Raw genomic sequence first — 12593 nt, 5'->3', positions numbered from 1 at the left:
AGATCACCAAGGAATATCTGGCTTCAAAAGAACAAGTCACTCATAACAGGGAAATGAAGCTAAAAAATCATGTTGATGCCCAGTTTCCCATACAGCAAATCTGAGGCAACCTTGGAGGCCTGCAGAGATGCGGAGGAAGGTCAATACATTTGGGTTAAATGTCTTGGAGGTGTATAGGCTGTTGTAAAACTCAATTCAAAGCTACACTGGACTCAAAAACACAAAATATTTCAGAGTGTGAAAATTTTGTAAGAAAATTCGGGTTATCCGCCTTTCCCCAAGGAACATAGCACCTATAGCAGAGGTTTTCAGTGTTTTTCTTGCTAAGGTACACTGACCTGTGAGTCAGAGAATGAGGAGGCTGGTTAGAAGGAGGTTGAAAGGGAAGGTAAAAAGAGTCCAATCTCTCCGGAGTGCATGGAGGCTGCTTAAAACAACAGTAATTTATGTGTTGGCATCCTTCAGTCTCGAAAGACTATGGTATCACACTCTGAATAGTGGTTCTGGAGTGTTCTCTCCAGTGCGCGATGCCTGGGTAAAGTAGATATGGAGGACAGACTGTTTCCCATGCAGCAAATCCCCCCTCTCCATGTCGCTGAAATGGTCCAATGGAAAGGCAGAGGCCAATACGGTTGGTTCCAGCGGCGTCGCAGGAATTGCCAGAACGTGACTGTGTTCAGCCATGAACTGCCTCAGGGACTCCGGCTCCGGATTTTGCCTCGAGGTTGACTCCTGAAGCCTTTTCCATAACTGGATGTAGCCACAAGGCAGTGGAGGTTTGGGATCAGAGTTTTCCTTCTCTCAGATGAGCTGCCTTCCCAGGCTGACGAGTCCCATCTACCCGGTGGCTGTTTAGTCGCCTCTTACGACAAGTACAGCCAAACTGAGGGCCTATTCTTATCCCCAGCCCCCAGGGGATAACAGTAATTTAGGCTCAGCAGAAGTGTATACCACAAAGGAAGAAGGGCTTGACTAAGTCCAGGAGGGTGACTGCATGGCTAACGAAACAAGTTAGAGAATCTGTAAAGGGCAAGGAAGCTTCCTTCCATAAATGGAAATCTTGCCCCAATGAGGAGAATAAAAAGAAACATACTGTGTCAAAAGAAATGTCCTCTCCTGGATTGGGAACTGTTGAGGTCCAGGAAGCAGAGAGTGGGTGTCAATGGGCAATTTTCATAATGGAGAGAGGTGGAAAGTGGTGTGCCCCAAGGATCTGTCCTGGGACTGGTGCTTTTCAACCTGTTCATAAATGACTTGGAGAAAGGGTTGCGCAGTGAGGTGGCTAAGTTTGCAGACAACACCCAACTTTTCCGGATGGTGAAGACCAGAAGTGATTGTGAGGAGCTCCAGAAGGATCTCTCCAAACTGGTAGAATGGGCAGCAAAAAGGCAGATGCATTTCAGTGTAAGTGTAAAGCACATTGAGGCAAAAAATCAAAACTTCACATATAGGCTGATGGGTTCTGAGCTGTCTGAGACAGGTATTGCGGTGTTGGTGAACAGCTCAATGGAAGTGTCAACCCAATGTGCGGTGGCAGTAAAGAAGACCAATTCTATGCTTAGGATCATTAGAAAAAGTATTGAGAACAAAATGGCTAATATTATAATGCCATTGTACATATTAATGGTAAGGCCATACCTGGAGTATTGTGTCCAGTTCTAGTCACCACATCTCAAAAAGGACATAGTGGAAATGGAAAAGGTGCAAAAGAGAGCGACTAAGATGATTACTGGGCTGGGGCACCTTCCTCATGAGGAAAGGCTACGTTTCGGCCTAGAGAAGAGGCGCCTGAGAGCGGACATGATTGAGACATACAAAATTATGCACGGGAAGGATAGAGTGGATAGAAAGATGATGATGATGATGATGATGATGATGATGATGATGATAATAATAACTAGGTATTTATATACCGCCTTTCTGGTCATCTGATTACTCCTCTGACTTTATTCAAGGTGGTTTACATAGGCAGGTGTTTCTAAATCCCTCAAGGGGATTTTACAATCATAGAGGTTCTCTCTTTCAAGAACCAACAACATTTCAGAATGGATCTTCCTGGTTTGGTCTCACTTCTGGCCTCCAGTTCTCCCATGCAGGCTGACAAGCAGTTCCATCTCTCACATGGAGGGCAGCCAAGACGCTTCTTGCTCACACCAAGAGTAGGTGAAATCACTCAGCTCGGCTTGTCAGCTGCTTCAAGTTCTCGCCATTCTCAGCCATTCAGGGAGCTGCTGGTGTCCTCGAACTGGCGACCTTCTGATGTTATCTTTGGGCTAATGGAGGCTCTACCCTCTAGACCAGACCTCCTGCCCTTTACAAGCTCGCATAACACCAGAACCAGGGGACATCCACTAAAATTGAGTGTTGGGAGAGACAAAACAAAATATTTTTTTACTCAGCGTGTGGTTGGTCTGTGGAACTCCTTGCCACAGGATATGGTGATGGCACCTGGCCTAGATGCCTTTAAAAGGGGATTGGACAAATTTCTGGAGGAAAAAAGCCATCACGGGTTACAAGCCATGATGTGTATGTGTAACCTCCTGATTTTAGAAATGAGCTATGTCAGAATGCCAGATGCAAGGGAGGGCACCAGAATGAGGCCTCTTGTTATCTGGTGTGCTCCCTGGGGCATTTGGTGGGCCGCTGTGAGATACAGGAAGCTGGACTAGATGGGCCTATGGCCTGATCCAGCGGGGCTGTTCTTATGTTCTTATGACCTCTATGGTTGTCTCTATGGTCTTCTCTATGATGTTACGTCTGGCTTCCAGGAGGCTCTTCTGGGTTCTATGGTTTTGTTACTAGGGCAACAGTCTGTAGTGTCTGTCCCTCGTCCTCCACTGGCTCCTTACAGACAACTGCCCTAGAATCAGAGCCGCAGAACCTGAATGGGTTTTTCAGCAATTTGCAGGCTCCAAAATCTAGTGGCACACCTGTAGACCTTTCACACTAGCTAAAAATTGCACACTAGTTGAAAATTGCTTAGAGGGTGGGTTGCCCTCCCAGCAGCCTGGTGATGTAAGTTACACTGCATACCTGAGTGCCATACCTGAGGGCTAAAAACACACAGCCTCTGTTGTCTTTGTTCTGGTGAGGTTTTTTTTCTCTCCAAAGTGACCTTCCACTTTCTATACAAAAGTTGCACTATTTGGCAACAAACATTCTGTCACAGACATTCCATGATAGTGCCAGCAGTTCCACCCAAAGTACACCTCCAGCCATTCATAAGGGATTTACAATGCAGATAGTTTTAGGAGCTCAGCTCTCTACTATCCTAATAAGGCAACTCTTTTAATGCACACTTTAAAACTCTGGATGAGTTTCCTGACTACTGATGTCACTGAAGTGACCCTCCTTCTCGTCTTCCTTCAGCACTGTTTCCATGGCTATTTGCAATCCGAAAACCTTAAACAAAACATGCGCAGTAAGAACATTACTCCTCATCTAATTCCCTCTGTTGGCCACTGACAGCCATTCATTCAACAAAATACCCTTTGCTCAAGCAGAGGCTACACATGGTGGCTATTGCTGCCTTGCTCTATACCAGGGGTGCCCAAACCCCGCCCCTGGGGCCACTTGCGGCCCTCGAGGCCTCTCAATGCGGCCCTCAGGGAGCCCCCAGTCTCCAATGAGCCTCTGGCCCTCCAGAGATTTGTTGGCGCCCGCACTGGCCCGATGCAACTGCTCTTAGTGTGAGGGCAACTGTTTGACCTCTTGAATGAGCTGTGGGATGAGGGCTTCCTCCACTGCTTACTGTTTCACGTCTGTGATGCAGTAGCAGCAGCAAAGGAAAGGCCAGCCTTGCTTTGTGCAAGGCCTTTTATAGGCCTTGAGCTATTTCAAGACTTTCATTCATTCATATAAGTTCATCTTTAATATATTCATTTGTGTAAACTTACGTAAATTTATTCAAATTTTAAATGTAAATTAATTCTTTTTTCCCCCCGGCCCCCGAGACAGTGTCAGAGGGATGATGTGGCCCTCTTGCCAAAAACTTTGGACACCCCTGCTCTATACTGTACAGTAGACTTGCCCCCCATTCCAATTATGAATTCCAAAACAGCCATAGTGATTCCTAAACTGTTCCAATTCTATTCGCTTGGAATGAAAGCAGCAAATCCCAGGAATGAGCAGCAGAGAGAAAACGGCGCTCCCTCTCCATCTGCTTCAATTGTTTTCAAATATTTGAAGGCAAATAGCAGTGGGCCTGTGTGCAAAGAGTTCACATCAGAGCTGACACGATTGCCAACAGAATTCTGTGGCCAAGGATTAGAAGCCCGGCCACTGCCCTCTGTATGCTCCAGTCCCAGGAGAAGATGGCAGCCTTGGTTTGTCCAAATCCATGCACAGCCAGCTGTTCCACTAGTATTTTGGTCACATTCGGGCACAATTAAGAATGCTGTTGCTCAATAAGCAATTACAAAAAATGGACTCTGGGTAATCCTTCATGAAATATGTCTCTGCTTTCAAATGAAAAATGAGATGCAAGAATTCAGCTGGAGACTTTAAGCATTATGCACGGTAGGAGCTTTGGACCACAATGCCGAGCAACCTCTTCAGTGGCTTCTTGTGTTATAACTGTCTAGTAATTTCCCCTCCTTCTCCCTAACAGCAGTAGAGACAAGCACACCCACCTGCTTGTGGCTCTTTGGAGCCTCTGTTCAATGTAATGGGGTGAATGGCAGGCTTGGACTGAGAATACTGGAGTCCAAAGTCACACCCTGCCATGCTGCAGAGCACTAGGTAACTGGTAGGAATTGCCAGCTAAGTGGTGAGGTCCCAACTCTGGCAGTCTCTGTGAAGGATGGAGCAGGGAGTTGTGCACCGAGGAAAACATGACAGGAGCTGGAGCCACCCTCCAGTAAGACAAACCCCATGTCACATAAGATTTCTCCTGGACATGGACACATAGCCCAGGCAAAGGAGATGCTGTATCTACCCAGGGAGCAGGAAATAATCGCAGTGCCTGGTTTTAAAAACTGATCAGGTGCAGACATGCAACAGACAAGCTCAGACCCAGGGAAGCTGCAAGGAGACAAGGAGGTAAAGAATACAGGTGCATGTTTAAACCCCTTCTTGTCCCTCAAACACATCTGAGGCACATAGGGTGGAGGGAAGACAATGACCCAAGGAGAGACTTAACAGTAACTTAGGCTAGTCACGGATACCTATGCACACATTTGATCATATGGTTCATCATGGAATTTGGACCAAACGTATAGAGGAGAGATTGGGTTTGCTCTCCCGCAATCTGCTTCCTTCCCATGAGGTCTTGCTTACCACATTCACATACTGGACGTCTTGTGTGGATGCAGATGTTACATGGCTAGAGGCCAATATTGTGCATGTAGGTTCCATTCCAGCCTGGCAAACCACACACTCCATTTAAAGACCCCATCATTGGGGCTTTTGTGCACTGGGTTCCATGCAGGAAGACCACAGTGGAAATTGGATGTCCAACATATGGGTGTTGAGGTAACAAAGGCATACCAGAGAAAAAGGGGGATGGGATCTTCAGTCAATGCATTCTCAGAATGTAACTCTCAGTCTAATCTATCTTATAGGAAGAAGAAGAAGAGGGCTAAACCCCAAGGGAGTCACCCTGAGTACTTTGGACAAATGGGAAATGTGAGGTTGGAGAAATAACAATGTGAAATACGAGTAATTTCACATTGTACATAAATTCGTACATAATTCGTACATAAAGTAGTAATTGATGATTCCTTTCTGAATTGCTTTTAAGTCTATTAAGACAATGCTTACTTCTCTTACTCGGGCAGCAATTCTGTGAGATTGACTCAGAGACAGTGGCTTGCCCTAAACTATCCTAAACTGCTGCAAAAGCATTTGAACCTGAATCTCTGACAATGAAATGAAGGTTCTTATAAAGGACTGGGTCTGTATTGTGGCTCAGCTGTTGGTTTCACAAGGTAATGCCTTTTGAAGGAGCTTCATCGCTGTTTAATATCCTTTTCATTCATTCATATTCTGTTCACACTTTTTTGGTCAATATTCTTAACATTCGTCTCCAAGGAGGCCAGGGGCTAAAATGTAACGGCCTGAGTTTTACTGCAAGGGCATTTTCACACATGAGGCTTAAAGAAGCTCTTGTTTCAATTGGGTTTGTAATGTGAAGGTAAGACCTTCTATGGCCAGAATGTTCAGCTCATTCATATTGCAAATGCTTTTTGCACATTTTTTTTCTGGAATAAATAATGATTAACAATTCACATAAAGAGCAATGTAAGACTCTAATGTGAATTTTATCTATTACCTAACCATACTGGGGCTGCAATCCTATGCACACTTACTTAGGAGTAAGCGCCACTGCAACTTACTTCTGCATAGATGTGCATAGGATTGGGCTGTTGAAGTTGTTGCATCCAATGCATCACTGAGTAGCATTTTTCTTCTTTGAGGCACCATCAAGTTGCTGACTTGTAGTTACTTTATGACTGATCAAGATTTGCATATTTTCTCTTCTGCCGTTTGCAGCTGAGTTCCTAGGTGAGAACGAAGTGCTTATTTCTTATCACTGCTTAATGACGTCACTTCCTGCCTAATGACATCACTTCTGGTCCTCAGAATGCTATTTGGCCTGCTTTATGAAACAAGTTTGACACCCCTGCTTTAGAACACCTGAGACGGCCATGCTGAGCAACCCAAAATCAAGCTGTGTGGTGCAAAAACATCCATGTGTCAGACTGAACCAAGAAAGCCTTACAATTATAGGTAATCTATTGACCTTTAAACATTTCTTAATGTTGCATTCATTTACAAATGTGCTCTTTGCGCTTTTCGCATAATCCCACTGGGCTTTCTAGTTTACATTTGTCAGTGCAAATAAAGCTACTTTGTTTGCATTTAGTAATATGCAGCCATTAGTTTTATTGAACAACAGCCACGTTGTTTTTTTCCCCTGTGATCCTTAAAGGGCAAGTACCATTTCTATAAGTGGTCGCTCTGCTCAGCATGTACCAAGGTGGTCCATGTGACTTTTTCTGCTGGCACAGGAACCATAATTTTCTCCAAGGGGTTGCTTCTCTGTCTATTCCCATGAAAATACAGGCAGTGAAAATATTATGGGGAGCGCAAAAGTGTGATTCTCATTCTGCTGTGCCATTCATTTTAGTTGTTGAAGCCCCCTTTTTTGTCATTAATTTGTGACATTCACTTCCACTTAATTATCAATCTGTCCCTGTTTGTAATGTAGAGGGGGTGGGGCTTCCCTCACAGTGGTGCAGAACTGTGGACACTTTCTTTGTCTTTTTAAAACTGATTTCAAAGTATTAAAGAACTGTCAGGGCTTCTCCTGAAAGCCACCATTTTTTGTCCCCACAGTGTTCCCTGGATGTTACCCCCCCTTACTGAAAGGAGGATGCTTTGCATGAAAGGAAAGCTCCTTCCATTCTCAGAGGGTGCTTGGGTTGACAGAGCATCCTTCCAGTCACTGAAGCATTACTTTGGATACTCCCCTTACTTACCATCAAGAGACAGTTGCTGAGAGACATTCTAACATTGCTTTTATATTAAAAACAAAAAATTTAAGAGGGGAGGTCTGCCACTTGGCCCTGCTACAAGATAAGAAAACAGTTCCTCCCCTAGGAACATAAATGGGTACCAAATGGCCTACAGGCCATTCAGTTCATTCAGAGGCATTTATTTCATTACAATTGAAAATTAGCCATATGGGCCTGATTCGGTTCAGTTTTCCATTCATAAGAACAGCCCCGATGGATGAGGCCATAGGCCCATCTAGTCCAGCTTCCTGTATCTCACAGCGGCCCACCAGATGCCCCAGGGAGCACACAAGACAACAAGAGACCTGCATCCTGGTACCCTCCATTGCATCTGGCATTCTGAAATAGCCCGTTTCTAAAACCAGGAGGTTGCACATACACATTGCAAATTGAATAGGCACCCTTCAAAAATAATACACTGGAACTGAAATGTCATCAGGATGTATTAGGAAGCCTGGCAATACCCGTGAAACAGTCACGGGACAAGGCTCAAGGGAGTCATTGCCAGATATCTCAAAACAAGTACTTTCCTCCCACCTTCCTTCCATCAGAGCTGCTAAAGTAAGGCAGTTCCATTGTAGTTTCATGGTCCTGCTAACACCATGAGAGGGTCTTTGGCCTTCCAGCCCAAAGAGGAGGAGCCAGGGCTTGCTGAAGCAAGGATCATTCCACCTCTAGGGTGAAGCTATTTCAGGGCTCGTTCCTTTTTTTATTTGTGTTCTTCTTTTGTCCACCCTTTCTCAAAAGCAGAGACACTCCTCTATAGCTGGGATAGAAAGGCCACCGCTACCAGATTCCTAAAACTTTGGCAGGGCCCTGCATTATCTAGGGCTCTACAAAGTAATATAGGATCTCACTGTCTTTCTAACTCCAAATCACAACTGCCCAGGAATACACCAATACCTTTTTTGGTGGAAGAAGGGAGGGAGAGTTGCAGAGGGAGGGAAATGGTAGGAGAATAACTGAGCACCATTTCCATTTGCTACGTCTTCTCTGCAAATTCCATCTTTATCTTGCATTGGAAATCCAGTGTTAGACACCAAATATGTCGCCCCCCCCATAACAGATGATTTTATAATTTGATCTCTCCTAGTTTTATACTCAGTTTTATACTGATCCATTGCCAGAATAGCTAGACAAAGAAACTCGTGCATGAAAAGGTTAATAAAACAGGCATTCTGTTGCTTATCTTTACTATATTGTCAAGGTTTTATTTTGTAGATGTACCTGACCGGTATTAAAACTTTGATGAGGACAATAGGGATGCTCACATTCAATAATATAACTATTCTTCCCGAAATGGTTTTGCCCAAAACAGGAAATAACAGTAAAAGAGAGCAGATACAATAGGGCTGCATTATAGAGTGGCAGGCGGAAAAGCAATTGCAAAGACAGACAAAGCAGGGCGATACAGACTGTGTTTTATCTTTTAATATGTCTGCGTTGCATATTGGCTTGCTGAAATTTTGAACACATCTAGAGTTTCATAAGAGGAACAGGTATGCATTAGAGAGTTATTGAGCTATACACTTCAACGGGTATATTTGAGCCTGCATGTTTATCTTCTTTGCAGATTCTCTTTATTCAGGAATTCAGAACCTGCCTTTCCTGTGCATTACAGCACAGAGTGGCTAACAATATGAAAATGTTTTAAAAACAAATGCAAACATTGACAACACACACTCAAACCAGCAGATATAACATTGGCAGTGAAGTCTTGCTGAGACAGAGGTTCCAAGAGATGAGAAGGGAGGGACGGAGGAGGAACATCACTTCAGTGGTGTCACTGGAGGGGGGTGCAGGTCACACTGGGTGACACGCACAGGGAAGAGAAACCACTACTGGCCAAAATTGTTAGAATTGTGGTTTTTAGGAATAGTAGCATGAAGTTATACATCATTTGATGTGTAATTTCATGCAGAATGCAATGAAACAAATTGCATTGAAATATCTCTATTCTATCAAAAATTACAGCCAAAAAGCCAGTGAGGGTGGGCAATGATGCATTGCCCCGCCCACCACCCAGGATGCTGCCATGCCTATTGCATGGGAGGAGGTCCATCATGGGGATAATGGGCTGGCCACCCCAGTGATTCCACTGAGTCCCTGATCCCATACAGGAAATAAAAATGTATAAATACTGGGCATCAGATTGTAGGAGAAGGAAACGTGATAGGACTTTGCCTAACAATTTAGGGGTTTTGAGATTCTCTGTGTAAAAACAGTTCCCATGATGTGATACTGTGGTTTGCAGGATCTCTTTTTTCTTGGATGTCCACTTGTCAAGACTACACACAAACAGAACTAGTACCCTCAGCATTCTGTTGACATAGAAGAGGGAACTCCAGCAGGTGCAGCTTGTCATCTCACAGATGACAAGTTGCACCTGCTGAAATTCCCTCCTCTGCACACTTGTTAAAGGTCCAGGCAGAGGCATCACTAGGGTTTCCATCATCCGGTCATTGCGAACCTCCTCCCGTATCTGACCATACAGAATAAATTACAATATCATATGCACAACCTAAATGCAGTGTTATCACTAGGGTTGGTGTCGCCCCCATTAAATCTATTTATTTTAATATATAACAGTACAGATCACCCAACAAATCAGTAACCACAAAAACCAGTGGGCATCTTGAGGGCACAAAACCAAATAAGCATCCTAGTATTAGTTCTGATTCATGGAAATGAGTGCTGACTCATACTAACACCATATTGGTTCCCTGCTGTGTCACAGTAACACCTCATTGGCTCTCAGAGCAATCAGTTTCATTTGTCAGTTTTGAGTTAAGAAAATTCACTTTTTGTTTCATAAGGCAGTTGAGTTTTCCTTTTCTGGTTACGTATTTGATTATTATTTTCTGTTTATCTGATAGACTAGATATTTCAACGCAGTTTATTTCATTGCATTCTGCATTAAATTACCCATCTAATGATATATTACATGATGGTATTATTAGAAAATACAAAGATTTTACTACTGTGGCCAGTAGTGGTGTCACCCCTCCCCCCCTGAGTGTGTCACCTGGTGTGGTTCACACCTCCCACAACCCCTAGAGATGCCACTGGGCCAGGAGCCCTAAAGTTGAAATGTTGGCCACCCATGGACTAAGTGAAACAAATTCACTGTTGGGTAGAAGTCCTGGATTCAATTACTTGTTCTTGACAACTTATTTTCCCTGTGTCCATTGAAATGCCTAGACTGCCAGATTCATTTCTTATGTCTTGTCTTAAGGTTGCAATCCTATAACACTTGCCTGGGAGTAGGCACCATTAAACACAGTGGGACTTCCTTCTAAGTAGACATGCATAACATTGCACTGTAAATCATTTAACAGAGTAAACAGTCATAGTTCCTTTAATTGTAATCAGGTTCTCTCCCCACAAAGTGCTGTAACTATTTTTATGTCACAGAAAATGTTGCTATTAAGCTTCATTTACAATCCCAATGCAGAACTCCTCCATCTTCTGGATTAATATCTAAAGGCTATCCATGCACTCCTGAGAGTCAAGCAACACTTACTAAGGTAGAATGGGGCCCATGCTAAGAGAATTTGCTAAGGGCCCCCTCCTCCTGCAACTGGCCCTCTAAACTGTACAATCAGGGCTGAACAGGCTGCAAAACAACTGAGAATTCATATCTTCCCATCACCAACCAGTCAACTTGCAAAAGGTAAATGGGACTCTGCACAAATAAAAGCCAGAAGCAACTTGAAAGAGCCCAATGGAATTACTCTTTTAAAATGATGACAAATGAGATCAGAGACAGGAGTCAGAAGAGCATTAATTAAAGTCTCAGTAAAGCAAGCCAGATTAAGTTAGCAGGACTTTTAAGTTAGCAGGGAGAACTTTGATGACTGAAGCCCCTGCATAGCTACTTTATTGTATAATTTAAGAAAGTTTAAGTTTGCATCAGTCAGTTATATAACAGGCACTTATGAAAAGACTTGCTCCAGAGTCTACCAGTTCCCATGCCATTTTAAAGAGTTACTAAAAGGCTTCACACAGGGAAAAAAGGTTGCTTTTTTCCCCAAATGGTAAATGACTGTGCTAGGACATGTATTAATTTTGCACAAGAGTGAAACCATTTAAAATTTACTTTTGCCTTCAGCAATAATTAATGATTAAGTAGCTATTGTTGGGACATTCGTACATGCTCGTGGCATCTCTCACCTATGCTTTCCCCTAATTCGGCATACAGTGCTACTTCTGAAAGGCAACCTATATTCATAAGGCAACTAGCACATTTTGTCATAGAAGCAGAAACACTTTAGGAATGTTATTGGTTGGTAACAAATTATTATTGAAGATTTTTTTGGAAGATGATGGAAGAGAAAAGCAACTTTGAGCAACTCTTTATGCTCATGTTAACTCTTGCCGATCTAATATCCTTGCTCTAATATATAATATAATCCCCGTACTATCTCAAATCTCTGAACATCCCCATTACTACTGTGATTGTACTTCTAAGCTGTGATTTTAATCCAAACCAGCCTCAAGTGTTGAGATACTTATGACATGGTTTTGGAATTTCCAAAACTAAAAGAATGGAACCCTTGCGGATACCAGAGTCCAACCAGTATATACAAAATATTAAACACAGGTATGTGTCGCTTAACAACCTTCTGCTTAACAACAGACTGCATATACAACAATGGTCAAAAGAGGCACTTAATGAGGCAGTCAGGACTGTCATAGCCTGCAGCAGAGTGTCTGTTTATGCAACAAAAAAACTGTTCATGCAAAAAAGACACAATTGATCTCCAGTAGCAAGTGAAGCCAGTGACTTTCTGACAGCGAGTGTCTGTTTGCACAACAAAGGCACTAGATTGGACTGAATGTTCATTTAACGACCTAATTGCATAACAACAGGGATCAGAGAACATATCCTCATTGTTAAGTGATGCACACCTGTATAGGAAAGAAAAAAAAAAACACAAAGTTACTTGACTAGAGTGCAGTTGAAGTTTGTAATAGCCAGGCTCAGAAGATGAATGCTGGTAGCTAGTAGGGCTGACTTGAAATATGAGGCAAGCACTATGATCAAAATAAACAGAAAAAAAGCTTCTAGAATTG

The sequence above is a fragment of the Tiliqua scincoides genome, chromosome 2, assembly GCF_035046505.1.
Source record: "Tiliqua scincoides isolate rTilSci1 chromosome 2, rTilSci1.hap2, whole genome shotgun sequence".
Classification (NCBI taxonomy): domain Eukaryota; kingdom Metazoa; phylum Chordata; class Lepidosauria; order Squamata; family Scincidae; genus Tiliqua; species Tiliqua scincoides.
The sequence above is the reverse complement of the archived record's forward strand: the minus strand, read 5'-3'. Positions refer to the sequence as shown.